Source organism: Lates calcarifer, linkage group LG3, assembly GCF_001640805.2.
Source record: "Lates calcarifer isolate ASB-BC8 linkage group LG3, TLL_Latcal_v3, whole genome shotgun sequence".
Classification (NCBI taxonomy): domain Eukaryota; kingdom Metazoa; phylum Chordata; class Actinopteri; family Centropomidae; genus Lates; species Lates calcarifer.
Window position 1 is genome coordinate 2,455,269 of NC_066835.1, and position 15,698 is coordinate 2,470,966.

The 15,698-nt window shown below is 40.0% G+C and overlaps 1 long non-coding RNA gene across 2 annotated transcripts in view; it reads left to right on the forward strand.

Moving 5' to 3' along the window:
* The window catches only part of LOC108900308 (uncharacterized), a 29,666-nt gene extending 16,247 nt beyond the window's left edge, over positions 1 to 13,419 (forward strand). Inside the window, exons 2-3 of one of the 2 annotated variants that reach the window (XR_001963700.2) lie at positions 12,207 to 13,181; positions 13,260 to 13,419. This is a non-coding gene — a long non-coding RNA (uncharacterized LOC108900308). Of the gene's footprint in view, positions 1 to 12,206 lie in introns of both variants that reach the window. The other variant, XR_007815353.1, reaches the window with a different exon arrangement.
* Positions 13,420 to 15,698: the final 2,279 nt, after the last annotated feature.

The following is a 15,698-nucleotide window of genomic DNA, read 5'->3' on the forward strand; positions in this document are numbered from 1 at the left end:
AAAAATATGAAACAGTGAGCTCTATATGTAAACATCTGGCACTATGTGACTATCCAGAAGCTAATCAACTGTGCTGATAAGTGTGTGTGCAGATTGTGTTTGGCATATGTTGTCACTCTCCATGCTGTTCAGCTCGCACACATTTCATGTGCTACAGTATATGTAGCATATTTACACCGAAACATTATTACCATGTTCATTTTAAAGCGTTTGTGTAATCACCATAAATAAGTGAGGTTGTATGGTACTTTTGCATGGTGTGCATGTTACATTTGAACTGTGCTTTAAACCTGAAAAGAGGAGTTGCTTTTACTTTGTGTTGGACTTTCTTCAAGTTACACATATTATAAAGTGGAGTTTCAAGATGTTGACTTACAAGCTGCAGTGCTTATTGGATGATTTCAAAGGTGATATTCAAGAATCTTACTATTGTAGCTCTAAACAGAGTTAGAAATGTCAGCTGTGTGAATTCTCAGTATGTTGCATGCACTTTGATTATCGAATCTCACTTAATTACTACAGCAAACAGCTCGGTATGTAGAAATTGACAATTTTTCTGAGGTTAACCAGTTATTTTGCTCTGCATTCACTTGTTAGTTATCTGGGAGACCTAAAGTTTCTGAAAGCTTTGATAGACCCAAATAAGAAGTACCTGAGAAGTCAAACAAACATGATCCACAGAAGTTACCACCTGACTCAGCAGTTTCCTTCAACTTTTTAGCCTCTGGTAGCTTTGTTCTTTTCTTTCTTTTACAGCTCACAACATTACTGATGTGACTTCATCTCTCTGCTTTTTACAGTGAAAAAGCTCCAGTGAACCTTGCATCAAACAGCTGGCAAACCAAGTTAGCAACTAGCTGGTGAATGTAGTAGTACATTTAGCATCTAAAGATTAAAAACAGAGCTCCAAGGAATTAGGACTAGAAACACTTGAACCAAAGGAATACCAATGTTGCTCCATGTTGGCTGGCTGTATGAATAGGCAATTGTTTGCTCACACCATCGTTCATCATAATGACTTCTTTAGGTCATGTCAGTATATTCTACTTCTTCTGTCTTACTTTGGATCTGTTTTGGGATCAAAACTACAGACAATACGACAATACTACAACAATAAGACTGCAATGCAGCTAATTACAGCTAACATCCACTAATACACTGGTAACTGGTGTCATGAATCCTTTGTATTGTTTTCCTCAGTCCTACATGATGTAGTTGCCATTATAACAAGACATTATTAAAAGGAAACATAGAAATTTGCATTTACTGACACAAGCTGTTGTTGTGTCACCAGGCATGTCCATTATGTTGTTTCTGTTTTCTGTTTCTGGGAATGACATGACACAAAGAAGTATGGGATTGGTTAGATTGGACAATTTGCTTCATGCTTAGAAATTTAAATCAGTGCTGTATACACACTTATATCCTCCAAATCTAAAATCAGCATACTGAGAACATATGAAAACAATTACTGACAGATCTCTTCAAGCTGACACATACTGTTAATTATCTTCATATGACTGGCTTGTGCAGCTGCACCTTTGTAGTTGTAATTTATTTACGTGCTTCAAAGTTAAAGCCCTTTTTAATGTGGTATATCTATTATTTTTTCCAGTCACCGTATTTTGGAGTAGAATATACACTCAGTAGTCAGCCATGATAAAGACAGAGGGCCTATCACTCTCAAGCCAGTGCTAGATGGGAGTAAACACAAGTCCTTCTCTTTAGTTGCCCTGAATCAAACAGATATATTTAGACCTGCTGCTCTGTGCTGTACAAACGGAGCGGTATTCCCCTCTCAATCTGTATGGCTGTGTTCCACCGCCGCAACACAGCCAGGGGTCTTCCACACTGTCAAAGGCTTTGTTGAAAGAATAGCCACACTGAATCAATCCCTTATGTAGTGGACACAGGAGCTGATTCACAGCAATAGGTTCCTCGTAGCTGATCCATGTTTTTTGTACAAAGCCCGCTGTTGTGTAGACAGGAGCCAAGCTGTCTTCCCATGACCAGCAGGACCGGCCATGTCTAAAGCAGTGTCAGGGCGCTGTGACGGGCCTGTGTCACGGATAACAGGACATGAGTGGCCACTGGCTCCCACTTTGCTGTGGAAAATAGCAAGCAGCTTGTCTCTCAAGTGACCCAGGGTATTTGATAACAGGGATGGAGAGCAGGACAAGGGGAGTACAGGGACAAATTGTGGATTCATGTGGAAGAATCAAATGTGGTAGTCACAAGTACAATTTGAATCTCCATTCAGACACAAAAACCCTGGTACTTGAACTCACTGGCCCATCCTCACAGCTTGCATGAGCAGAGAAAGAAAGTAGTGGTGGTAGTGGTGTTATGCCCCTTTTTGGACATTGTGTACTGTACCTCTGTGATTATCTGCCTGCTGTCTTGTAAGCCTCAGGCAGAATAAGCTTCAGTGTCCTCATTTGGGGCTTTGGGTGACAATATGCAGCAATGTTTTTTTCACTGCAGTAAAGAAGACATCATACGTGTTGGTTTTTGGCCTGAGAGTCAAATTCTGATGTCAAAAGTCAGATCAAAAAACGATCTATTAATAAATCTTTACCTCGGTTGGGCACAGGAGCAATACTATACTTGATACATTCACTTAATTCAATGTTAACTCTTGATTACTTTGAGAGGCTGTGTCAATCTTACCATGCTGTGCTCATGTCACATGGAAAAGGGTGACTGAAAGAAATGCTTATCTCACCTATTAAGAAGTAAATAGAGGAATGGTTTTGTAATGGAAATTGATTTCTCTTTTAAGGATGGAAATATCTGTCATTCAAGTGGTTGCTCCACCCCCAGACTGAAATACCTCAATAGCATGTTGCTATGCTAACAAGTCTGGGTGTCCCCCGACTTTTCATTTCACCATTACCAGATCAAAACTTACATTTGTCCAATATGTCTGTTACCAACTACTAGCAAAGATAATATTCCCATCAGCCTCAGCTTTACTTTATTTGTAGTGCTAATTAGCAAATGTTAGCATGCTAACAAGTTAAACTAAGATGGTGAGCATTGTAAGAATGACCTGCTAAACATCAGCATGACACATTTTGCAAGCAAGAAGTAGCTTTTAGCTTAGAACACCTAAAGGTAAAGACCCACTGAAAACAGTACAAATGGGAGGTAAAATCTACCCATTCATTTTCTATGGGACATTAGTAAATCACTAAGGCATCATGGGATTTCCAGTGACGTGAAACTGACCAGCGTGGTGTGAAAAAAGGGAGAGGAAATTTTCAGCTTTTTGCAAATGAGGATGAAATTAATCAAAAACAAAAAGCAAATGCTATTTGGTACTATGTGACATAAATTGTGGGAGAAAGTGCAAATTGCTTATTTACACAATGTTTTCTAATGAGCAGCCTACTCATTAGCTTGCAAGTGTTGACACATCCACCACAACAAGCACGAAGTGGCAGAGGCGGGCAGAGGCAATGCTGCATGATTTGTTTACTTCTAGTAGACTTTCTCTGTAAAAAGAGCCTCACAGAGCTGCTAGCATGGCTATGTACTCTTGTTATTAGAGCCACACCGGCCCTATCTCCTAAAAACCTCACCAATGTACAGCTAATTAGCATTAGGAGATAGATTTTGTTGGAAATAAGAAGACAGAGGGATTATACTCTTTATCATCAACCTCAGTAGGAAACATCTAGGTATTTAAAAAAAATGTGGACATTCCTTATTACATATTGACAGTGAAGACATGACAGAAAATGAGAGTGAGAGAGAGAAAAAGGTCCACAGCTGTATTTGAACTGGGACCATGTTGTTCATAGTTGGCATTAACACCAAAGCCAGGGGACATGTCTTTAATGTCTACAGTGAATGTATCTACAAAGTGTTCACTGCCAAAGCAAAACTGTCATACTGAAGGTAACTGCTAAATGTGTACTATTTACATATTACACTAGTTTTCCTTGTCTGTCTTGACAACTAAAGCATGAAACCTTTTATGGTTATGTTTGGGAGCTATGGAGAAAGGGAGGCTCAGCACAGTTACTTCCTATTTAATCCAAGCTTTTGGTCATTCTGTGGAACTTCTCTTTTTGATGTCTGACACATATTTCCACTGTTTTGATTTCCTGGTTTCTTTCAGTATATCTTTTAAGGCATCAGTGTTGATGTTGAAATGATATCTCTGATATCCGTCCTGTGGTATGTGGTTCTTTGAAACTGCTGTTGTGAACTGCATTACTCAAGAGTAATTGCATTTTAAAAGGCCATTATAGGCTCAGACATCTTTCCTCCTTTTTCTCAAACACTTGTGTTTAGAGCCTTGCCTGCTCCATATGTATTGTTTTTGGCCCTTTTGAACTTATTCATAAGAGCTGTGATCCTCTCAAAAGCACATTGTGGCTGCTCAAAGCACTTGGTTAAAGTTAAGGGGAGATCATCTGAGACTGCATCATCACTCAACCAAAATCGCAATCCCTGACCTAACCAACTATTTTTGGATAGAGCTTTTTTATTTATTTTAGGAGACAGACTGACACACTTCATGGGAGTGAAGCATGGACCTGTGTTATGTGTTATGGCAGTCACATAACTAGACATGGCTCAAGTGTACAGTGACAGTGTAGCTGGTTATAGTTAGTGTTCCTCATATTTCTGCATTTCCTTGTAATTTGTCACACTGTATTGATGCATCCTTCTGCCCCCTCTTTTATCAAGCAGACAGAGGGTCTCTTCAGTACACACAGTCCTAACTCCAAGTGGTTAAGGAACACAAAGAGGAATTGAGATGATGGGTGCGGCTGAGTGGAGGAGGACAGAGGGAGAAGTGTCAGTGAGGGGACAAAGACAACACCATCTGACTGCAGATGATTGTTTCAGTCATTAGCATGGGTTTGGGCCTTCGCAGACATCTCAGCAGGGCTTTTCTCTGCTGAAATAGGCAAAGCCTTTATTGAGTAAATGGTATTGAACCAGAGCTAAATGACTACTTCCACTTCTCCTTGATGACCGTATATTCCTTAAAATATATATATACTGTATATATACAAGAGTTTAAAAAAATACTTGTTACAAAATACTGAAAGATAGACTAAGGCCTATAGTTTGACAGCAGTAAACTGCTACAAAAATCACCACAGACCAAATCTTCATCCAAAAGCAGACTGACCTTATGCAGCATTAATTACTCCTGTGTTCAGTGCTTTTATGTGTTGCTACTATTTTTACATTATCTTGGAGGTTTGTCTTAAATTATGACCTGATGACGGCACCAGATAAACACTGAGGGGATCAAAGTTTTTACAATTTATCCATTGGGCAGCCTGGAAATACCAAATTTGAGGTCAATCCATGCAATAGTTGTTAAGATAGTTTGTAAAAACCCAAAATGTCAACCTCATGGTGCTACAGGAAAAGTCAGATCAGTTAAGCCAGTAGAAGACACACTCTGGGAACCACGAAGGTCTGTGCAAAATCTTGTGCCAATCCATCAAGAGGAGGTTGAGATATTTCACTGAGTAAGTGTAAATCTCAACCTGCTGGTGGTTCCAGAGTAAAAGTCTAGAGATCATCAGTTGTAAAACTAAGATAGCAGTTTAGACCATCAAACAAGCTGAAGCTGAGCCCATCACACTTCCTGGTTCTGGGAACCACTTAAGCTATAATACTGGGTAATAATAATCCTGTGTAGGGCCTCCCTTTGCCTTCAAAATAGCTTGAGTTCTTCATGACATAATGGTCCTGGTATATGTTGGCTTGATAGCATCACATAATTTCTGCTAATTTGTCATCTGCACATTCATGCTACAAATCTCCTGTTCTACCACATCCCAAACTCATTGTCATATTCATGAAACCCCTTCTGAGATTACTTTTATTTTGCGACATGAAACATTTAAATGCTAGAAGTAGCCAGAAGATGGTAAGTTGTGGCCATAAAGGAAGACACATGGTCAGCAACAGTGCTCAAATAGGCTGTGACATTTAAACAATGACTGACTGGTATTAAGGGGGCCATACTGACGCTACCATTTGCTGCCTCAACAGAAATCAAGATTTATCAGATCAAGGCTGTATTTTTCAAGTCTTTAATTGACCAGTTTTGGCGAGTCTGTGTCCTACTGCAGCCTCAGATTCTGGTTCTTTGGCTGACAGGAGTGGAAACCAATATGGTCTTCTGCTGTTCTAGTCCGGCCACCTCAAGTATCAGTGTGACTGGTTATCTTAGTTACTGTAGCCTTTCTGCCAACTCAAACCTGTCTGGTCATTTTTATTAGACTTTCCTCACTAACTGCTCACTGGATGTTTGCTGGTTTTGGTACCAATCTGAGGAAACTCCAGAGAATGTTGTGAGTGAAAATCCCAGGGGATCAGCACTTTCAGAGATCCTCAAAACCAGCCCATCTGGCATCAAAAATCATGCCATGGGCAAAGTCACCGAGATCACATTTTTCCCCCATTCTCATGTTTGATGTGAACATTAACTGAAGCTCTTCACTTGTATCTGCAGGATTTTTTTTGCTTTTCACTCTTGCCACATGATTGGCTGATTGGATAATTGCATGAATAAGCAGGTGTGCATGTGTTTCTAAAAAAAGAAGTGTTCAGTGAGTGTCAGGAGCTGTCGGGATATCTTTCTTGCTCTGAATCAAAGTGCTGGACAGATAAATAAATTGAAAAACATGAAGATCCTAAAAACCTTTCCAAAACTCAAAGAAATATTCATGTGGATTATTATTATTATTATACATGATTTATTATACTTTTTATTTATTATTATCTATTTATATTATAAAAAGAAAGGTTGCATAAATCAGTGACACCTTAGTATAGATTTCCATATCCAGAAAGAAGGGCTCTACCAATATAATAAAATCCTTCAAACACATGTCACATTCACTGACAAGGAATCATTCAAACACTGTATGTGATTACTGAGCATTGCTGTCAGCCTCAGTTTCAGAGGCTCACTGCACTGACACAAAGAATTTTGTGGAGTGAAGAGACATTTAAAACAAGTTGTGAATCTATTGTTACTCTGTCATCTCTTTGTCATCTTTTACCACACTGCTTTAACAGGAGTCACTCTGACAGCATTGTATTTTGTTACATAACACTTTTTTCTTTTTTCTTTTCAATATTTATCATTTTTGTGTGATTTCTCACCCCCTACCCCAAAATCACAGCCCTGATTACCCACTGGTTTTGGCACACATTTATTGGTCCTCTTTTACGCCCCATCCAGAGAGAGTATTGGATTTTGAAAGTGTATCTCTGAGTTTTTGCACATAAAGCCATGTTTCATTAAGTGCATCAGCTTAGTTTTTTGTATGACATTTGAAATAGCAGCGGATTTCGGTAACTAAATGTAACAAACATCAGTTAACACCAGCACTCAGTCAACTTGTACAATGTAAGAAAAAAAGACATAACAAGAGCCAGATTTTGCAAGCTCATCAAATAAGTCATTCTGTCCTTTATAGTTTGCCTTTATTATGAGCTACATGTATTTAAAGTTATGATTCTTAAGCTTGTTATGAAATCAAACCCTATTTTAATACTGTTTATGGTCGGCATTTTCTCCACAGTAGCCATTTAACGTGTTTGCATTCTGTAATAACATATATACAGTATACATATTACATGTATTTACAAGTTATTGTTAATGGTAGAGTCTACCAGTCCTGCACTGGATTGAAATTGCCATACAGAGAGGGGACTGCCTCTAATCCAGTGTTGCTGCTTTTAATATTTTATGTCAGCTTCACTGTTTACTGTTCACTCTCCTCACACATGTCATGTATTACTTTACTGCCAATGCAAACAGAACATTTCCTGCTGCTGCTATTTCACATTAAAACCGCTCAACTGGCAAATGTGGAGTGGCTTTTGTTGTGAAATCAGAGGAAACACAGAGTATTTGTCATAAATGCATCTATAAAACACAAGAGCAGCCATTTTTTTCTTCAAATAATGTGGGTTTATTTGGCTGCACTGTAAACACATACACCAGCTGCTCTTCTGTTGTTTTTCTGACAAGTAGCTTCTGAATTAGTGTTTGCTGTAAACTGCACTTGCTGTTACCATAGTAACTATGGGTGTGGGCAAATTAAACAGAACTGATCTTAAGGAGCAAAACTTTAAAGTCTGAGCTTGTTTTTAGGTGTTAAATAATTCTCTATAAGGTTTAATACCACTAACTAAATAAGCAACAATCAAAGTTTGGGGGGTTGGTTGTATGCGTGTGTGTGTGTTCGGGGCATCTATAGCTCCTTATCAAGAGTTAAAAACTCAGCTAATCTGTTTCATCAGGACTGCGTTTAATGTGGTTTCATTGGCCTGGTAACAATCAGACAACTGTTTTGAATCAACTGTTGCTAAATCCTGATTGCTGCATGGAGTAGTACCATTTTCAAACCTGTTCACTTTAAACCAGCATAAGTCCAGATAAAAGCCAAATACAGGAATCTTTCATGTGAAATAACACAATAATACAACTGTTCAAACTGTTGGCAGAAAATAGCATATGTGTGTAGAAACCTCTCACACATTGTAAGAAGCTGATTGAAAAAACAGGTTTTCAAGGCTTTTGACAATGTCACCCTGCAGACACCAGTCCTCTCTTACTGTGCAGTCCTAGGTGTCTGTGTAAATAATAAAGTACAAGTATATATTTAAAACTAAACTATAAGTAAACAAGTTGATAAGCCCAGTGGTTATGAAGGTCATGTAGATTCCTTGCAGAATTTCCTTGTTTATTACAAACCATCACCTCCTTATATTAATCCCTTCCAAATAGGGCTACAGATTATGTCAACAATATCCCCCAAGTCAGAGGCATTAATCTACTCTTAAAGAGGAACTAGAACAATTTAGAGTTAGAGACAGGTGAGATTACTAAACCTCCGGAGACTGCTCATCATCTCTGCTGGAGGCTAGACACTACACCACTACACTACAGTAGTCACCACTAGCATAGCACACCCAAATCTCCTACTAAAGTAGCTGAGTTGCATTGTGCTTGATGTAGGCACCAGGTTCTGGATGCATGGGATAAAACCCACAGTGCTGCTGCATCAGCTTTGATCTGTCCATATCAACTCCAACGGTGTTATAGAAGCACACTGATAAATCAGTACAGTTTGTTGATTTTTTAAATTTCAGTGTGAAATGGAAGTTTGCATGTTGGGACATGTTGGTTTGAAGTGGCTGCAGCTTTAAAACCCAAGCTCACAGCAGAAGTCATGATTTCAAAGCCAAAGCCAATAGCAGCTTCAATATGTACAGCTCTCAGCTTTTATGTTGACAGCATATTTACCCCAGTTGTCAACAGTGGTGCAAGCCATATCAGCATCTAATCCACATGTTTGATGGGTAGTGTCTCTGATAAGGTGAATTTCTGGAAATTGGATGCAGGTTCTTGAGAGAGACAATAGCCTGCAACAACAGTGTTTGGTACACAAGATGTAACACGAGCTGTCACCATATCAGGAGCCAGGTAGCCTGCTGAATCTCCCTGAAATACTAGTTCCCTAACCAGCTCATTGGGATGACACAGGCTGTCTTTGCCTCATGCCCTCTGCTGTGCTCTTCCCAGGCAGCCTGATTATGTAAGCTGTTATCCAATCGAAGCCTGTCTGGATCGCACAGTCCTCTGTGTGCCTGTTTGTTTGCATAGTATATAGCTGAAAGCAGCACAAAGAAACCTGGATATTTGAAAGAGTTTTATGTAACTAAAAGCCACACAGTGTACCATCACAATACCTGCATGCACTGACTGCAAATACACTTGGCACTGATGTAAGGTGAGAGACAACTCACAGTATAATCACAGATGTGACAGTATGGGTATACAAATGATCCATGTGGGTGTTATCGACCAAGTTTTATTCAGAAAACCACCCGCTGCTCTGTTTCTCATGAGAGCCTGAGTCCTGCACTTGCAGAGATGATCAAACTGGGATGAAAGCCAAGCAGTGGGCAGAAAGTGAATGGCAGGTTCCCACTCAGAGATCATAATGTCCACCTTTAGATGAGCGGGAGGGAATGCTCAGTCACACTTGAAATGTTGAATGCCTTCTTGCAAGTAAGTATACGCATATGGCATTTTTCTGCCTCCAAAGAGCCCCAGGAACTGAGCAACCTAGAATAGATCAGTGGATGGCTTATTTGATGCACTTTTTTTTTTTCAACAAGATGACAATACAGAGTCCATGTGCTGTTTTTTACTTACTGCCAATGGTTCAAAATGTGTGCTATCGCTCATATTTGTGCAACTGTGTTTTTTTCAAAGTATTCGCCTTTTTGGCCAGACTGGACAAATAAGTCCAGGTGCTAAGAAGCCATAGGAACTAAACTAAGGAACTAAACATTCTACAATCCCATGGCTCCTTGAAAGGTTCCTATGGTGGAAATGATCTTCAAGACATTCAGAGCTAAAAACATAGTCCCTTAGAGCCATCAGAAAATGCTAGCTCCAGAGCACTTATTATTTTGGGGGCAGGACCTACGGCCCAGAGTGAACAGGATTAGCATGTACAAAACCTTTCTCATGTCTTTCTGTGAACTCTCTGAAAACGACAATTTGACAATCATGCCCACTCTGCACAGTGATTGTTTCGCTGCGTTAGGACTGACTCAAGCTCTGTGTGAAGAACATTAACCCTAGATAGTGAGAAGCAGGATGTGAGGTTTTTCCTCCCAGCCAGCCCTTACAAAGGGATCACTCCCATTTCTAACCTTTGTACTCCTACTCACCAAGCATGGTTTGCACAGATAGGAATGAGAATGCAGTCCTGCCTCTATAGTCGCTATTGGCAATGGAAAACAGGCAAATCCTACTCACTGTAGTATTTATTCTACTGGTGTATCTTCAAAAGAATATGTTCTGATTGGTTGATGACTGGAGTGTGTCTGTATTTATTAAGTCATAAAGTGGGGAAAGGGAACAGCTGACTCGGAGTCGCACAATGCCGGATCAATATGGTTCGAGACACGTGTTGCAGTAGAATATGGCTCTGCTAACACTAAGACTATTTGCCAGGGCCATGCTTCATAATCAAGTGTTCAAATCACAGGAGATGTTTTCATTCTTCTGTTAAAATGGCTTCAATGGTCAGCAATCATCTTTAGCATTCACTGTATCCTGTGTGAAATGGACATAAAATAAGAATGAGCAGCTGCTGGCATCAAAAGGTATCAGTCAAATGGAGCAGAGAGACAAAAATAAAAGGACAGTGGAATGAGGACAGTGGATCTTTGCTGCCTTTCTCTCTGGTCTCTGTCAGTTCAGTCAGCTGTGATTTCCATATCAATATTTGAGTGACACTGAATAATTTAGAGGCGTGCAGTGACACAACGGGATGCAAGGCTGAGTGGCGCCCTGCCACCGCTCTTATTGTTTGTGTGTGTATGTGTGTATTCAGAATATATATTTGGAAGTCAACTCACAGAAATTGAAAAAGCAATCATGTATGTATGTGTCAGCATTGGTGGAATAGGCTCTCAAATGGCCTGCCAAGGAACCACTTGCTTCCATGACAGCAGTTCTGTCTAATACAAGTTCAGCTCAGGGAACATTCATGGGTAATTTTTATAAACCAAACATTCAGAGGATGACTGATGATATCTGAGCACAACTCATTTGCCATAGAATTACATAGTATATTCATAGAGGAAGGAAAACATGTCAGAGACGTATCATCCTTTTTCTTAGAGTACAAAGATGAAATACAGTAGGTTCGTGTGATTTTGTCAGCTTGTAGAGAATATAAGCACATAAGCTCTAAACCTACAAGACCAGTCACACTTTTAGGCTGTAACACTGTAATGCACTTTTGGTGAAATGATATAAAACACATAGAACACATTTAAAAGCTTAGTTAATGGAGCATTAACGTCACTTGCTGGTCACAAAAACAAACATTCACTGTATATGTTTTATATATGTCTGCAAGTACAGTTTCATTTTTATGAAGCTTCAGCAAGGAAGATCTCTTCCCTCACATTCTGCCTCGTTCCTCTATATATACTAAATATATATATATATACTCCTGATCCATTTCTGTCTGTCACTTCCACTTTCCCACACTGTCAAATGCCTCTGTTCACAATTCTGACATCACCATACCTGACTAATGATTAATCTGCCCTTGTTCCTCAAGTCAGTCAATATTAATGTTGTTCTTTAAATTTCATTGCAATTCTTCCCATTTGTCTTTCAGACTACGACTGCTACTCAGCTTTTCAGTTGCTTCTGATTCGTGTTTTTGTGGATGTGGCAGTGATGACTGAGGAAGATCCTGCTTATTTACACATTGACAGCAAATCTAGAATAGAGGGTCTTGTCCTTGACATCTCATCAGCAAATCACTTCTAACAACAGACCCAGATCCTGGTCTCAATTTCAAGAACTTGCAATGTCAGCTGAAGCCAGAAAGCATGACTGGAGAGCACTCATCCGCATTTTCCTCTGGCATTCTCCACTTCTGCTCTGGTGCTTGTTCATCCATCCCACATGCTGCCAACATCTCAACATCAACATCAGAGCGACTGAAGTAAACCAGCCAGTCAAGATTGTTGTTGTCCTCATCTGTCAAAGCTGACTGCCATATGGCAGCAGGTGCATATTCAACTGTATACATATACAATTATCATCATCATCCCGTTCACTTTTCCTTTGTTCCTGTTTGTTTTGCTTCAGTCACGTCAAAACCAGCCATATAAGCATATATAAGCACAGCACACAAGGTTAAAAGGTCAGCAGCCTGCCAATTGAAGTTATGCAGCAAAGCTAACAATAGCATTCAGCAAAGAGCTCTAGTGCTACAATTGGACTGTAACCATGGTGAATCAGTAGACATTTTAGTTCAGAGATGTGTTTGTAAATATTTGTTCATACATGCACTGAGCACATGTGGTATAAACTCATAGCTAAACATTTTGTTAGGATTCGGGAGTATGCCTCTCTTCCCTCTTGTGTCAGTGTGTTTCCCTTCCTTGTGTTTCCTGTTTGTCTCCCCCTGTCTGTGTTTGTTCTCCAGGGCGTGGCCATCCGGTTGTTCCTTCCTACCCGAGTTTCCCTCCACTCACTCAAGCACTCCTGTCTTCAATCTGGCTGATTACCTCACCTGCCTACTGCTGTATTTATACCCGGGCTCTTCACTCAGTCTTCGTCAGATCGTCCATTTGCCTGCATGGTATTCCTGTGCATGACTCCAAGCCTTTTTGAAACTCTCTCCCTGAACTGGCTAACTTTGTCTCTCCTCCTCACCTAGATCCCAGTTCCTCACCTTTGCTCGCCTGCCATGCCTTGGAAGATCTTTTCCTGAAGTTTTTGACTCACAACCGAGTCCACCTTTTGTTTGAAGCCTGCCTGCCTGCTCTTTTGTCCTGAGTTCTGTTTTGTCCTTAATAAACCCTTCTTTGTCATTTCAAGTTCTGCATCTTGGCTCCTTTTCTGTCTGTGAATTACAACACGTTTAAGTGTGAAGTATTATGGCCAGGATCATTGTTGGATTCATTTACATTAATTTAATTGAATCCCATGATTATTTATTCATTTTTGGTTTATTATTATTGATGTGTAATGTCAATGATCTTCTTCTACTTCTACTTCTGATGTTATGGTGACCTCATGTATAAAAGAAAGGGTATACCAAATATTTAATATTATATGCCTGTTCTTATTTATTACATATTTTGCCATTGGATATTTACTTGTTTGTCTCCTGCCTCAGGTCATGCATCCCAGTGCCTGCTGGACAACAATCTTTCAACATGCATTTTGCAACCAGTACACCAGTGTGGAGATCCCAGCTCTGTTAGCTGTGAAAAAAGTGTGCCCCCTCAAGACAAGACAGCAGACACCACTTGAGTGACAGTACAAGAGGAAGAGGTACAAAAACATAGAGTTAACAAGGGGATAGCACTGTGGCTATGAGGTAGTAGTCTCTGAATTTATTGTAAGTCCTGGTCTCCTGACGCCCTCCTGTTGGCAGAGGGTGTCTGACAGGAAGTGTCCTTCCAAATACAAATGCAGCAACACCCAGGAGGTGTGTATGAAGAGGAAAAGCGCCTAGAGAGGAGAAAGTAGTTACTTATAAAGATGTTCCTTCCTGGACCTTTTGGTCTGCACTACAATGAGGCAGCCTCCACAGTGTCACCTGTCAGCCCAGCAAGAACACAGGTCGGCAAACACAACACCTGGCCTCCCAGCTGACTCTGTCAGGAGAGGAAACTGAACTTCAGTGTTCATGACGTAGACTTGAACACAAACAGGGCATGTGTAAGTGAAACAGAGAAATGTTACATGTAGCTACTTTCAATCCAAAAACCTAAGTGAAATAAGACAAATGAGACCTACTTAAAGACAGTGCTGCATAGAATTCAGGTTGTGTAACAGCAAAATATTCCCTCTGAATGAAACCTGACCCACTACTATACTGCCAGCATTCAAATCAACAAATTAAACATAACTAAGGCATATTAACAGATTATTGTCTTATTACTGAATATTCTTAACAGGTCACTGTAGAAGTTAACATCTTCCACATCCAGTGTTTTATCAGTGTTACCTGCAGCTCCCTCCAGTAACCACAAGCACAACTGCTCTTTGATTTGACTAGTTTATTCCTAAGTTCACCACACCAGGATTGCCCAATAATCATGATAAACTATAAAATGGATAAACACCAAGGAAATAAATGTAACTTTTTGTTATAGTTTTTATCTATATCCTTATATATCTTACAAATATACACTAAAATATAAATTCAGTATCTGTGCACATGTACTGTCATTCACTGTTTAAATGCATGTGTTCATCTGTCAAAAAACAACAACTAATCAATTAGCTTTCAGTGAAGTGATCTTTTGGAAGGGAATGTCCAGGTGGGTGGGCTTGGTGATGTGTTTGCCTCTCTTATTCAGGGCTGAGTCACTGGTCAATAACTTGAGGCCTCTCACTTGACCATTTTTTCCAGGATACACTTCTGTCACTTCTGCCAATTTCCACTGGTTTCCTGGTGCAGTATCATCCATCTCCTTTGGAGGTAAAGATTGCTGACAAACCATTCAGGAGGTGGTGAGATGATTGTTGACTGTGTGAATGTGATTTTGTGTGAGATGTACTTAACCTGAGAGATTGTTTTGATGTTCTGTAGTTAGCAGCCTGCTATTCACTATCACCATGGCCTCCGAGAGTAAGGTTGTTTATGTGTACTGTTCTGGATTATATTCATGTGAGTAGCACTCGAGAGCACTCTTAGACATGAATAAGTCTGAAGCATTCCATCCAGCAGTATGTGAAGGGAAGAGATTGCAACTGTTCCTGCAGGATGTCTGCCATCCCTTATACATTGTCTAAATATCCTGCATTTTGTGCTCCTGTAGATGTGGGAAGAGAGTACCTCGCTGCATCCAAGGATCCATATTCCTTTAGATTGTGGCACATTCATAGCCATTCCTCATCCTTGGTGCTGCGCTTTCCCATGGTAGTGTTTCATAAATAGCATTGACAGGTGGCCAGGTGGGGGAGGATTGACAGAAACTTCACAAGAGGATGCAAAGTTGCATTTGTTGAATTACCTCCCACCCTAAGGACACCTAACCCATCTAGAAACAACCTTTTGAGTCTGTCAAGGGATATCCCTGCAGACCTTCTATTTCCAGCTCCTTACTGAGTATGCCACTTCTTCCAGTCTTGGTGTGGTTGT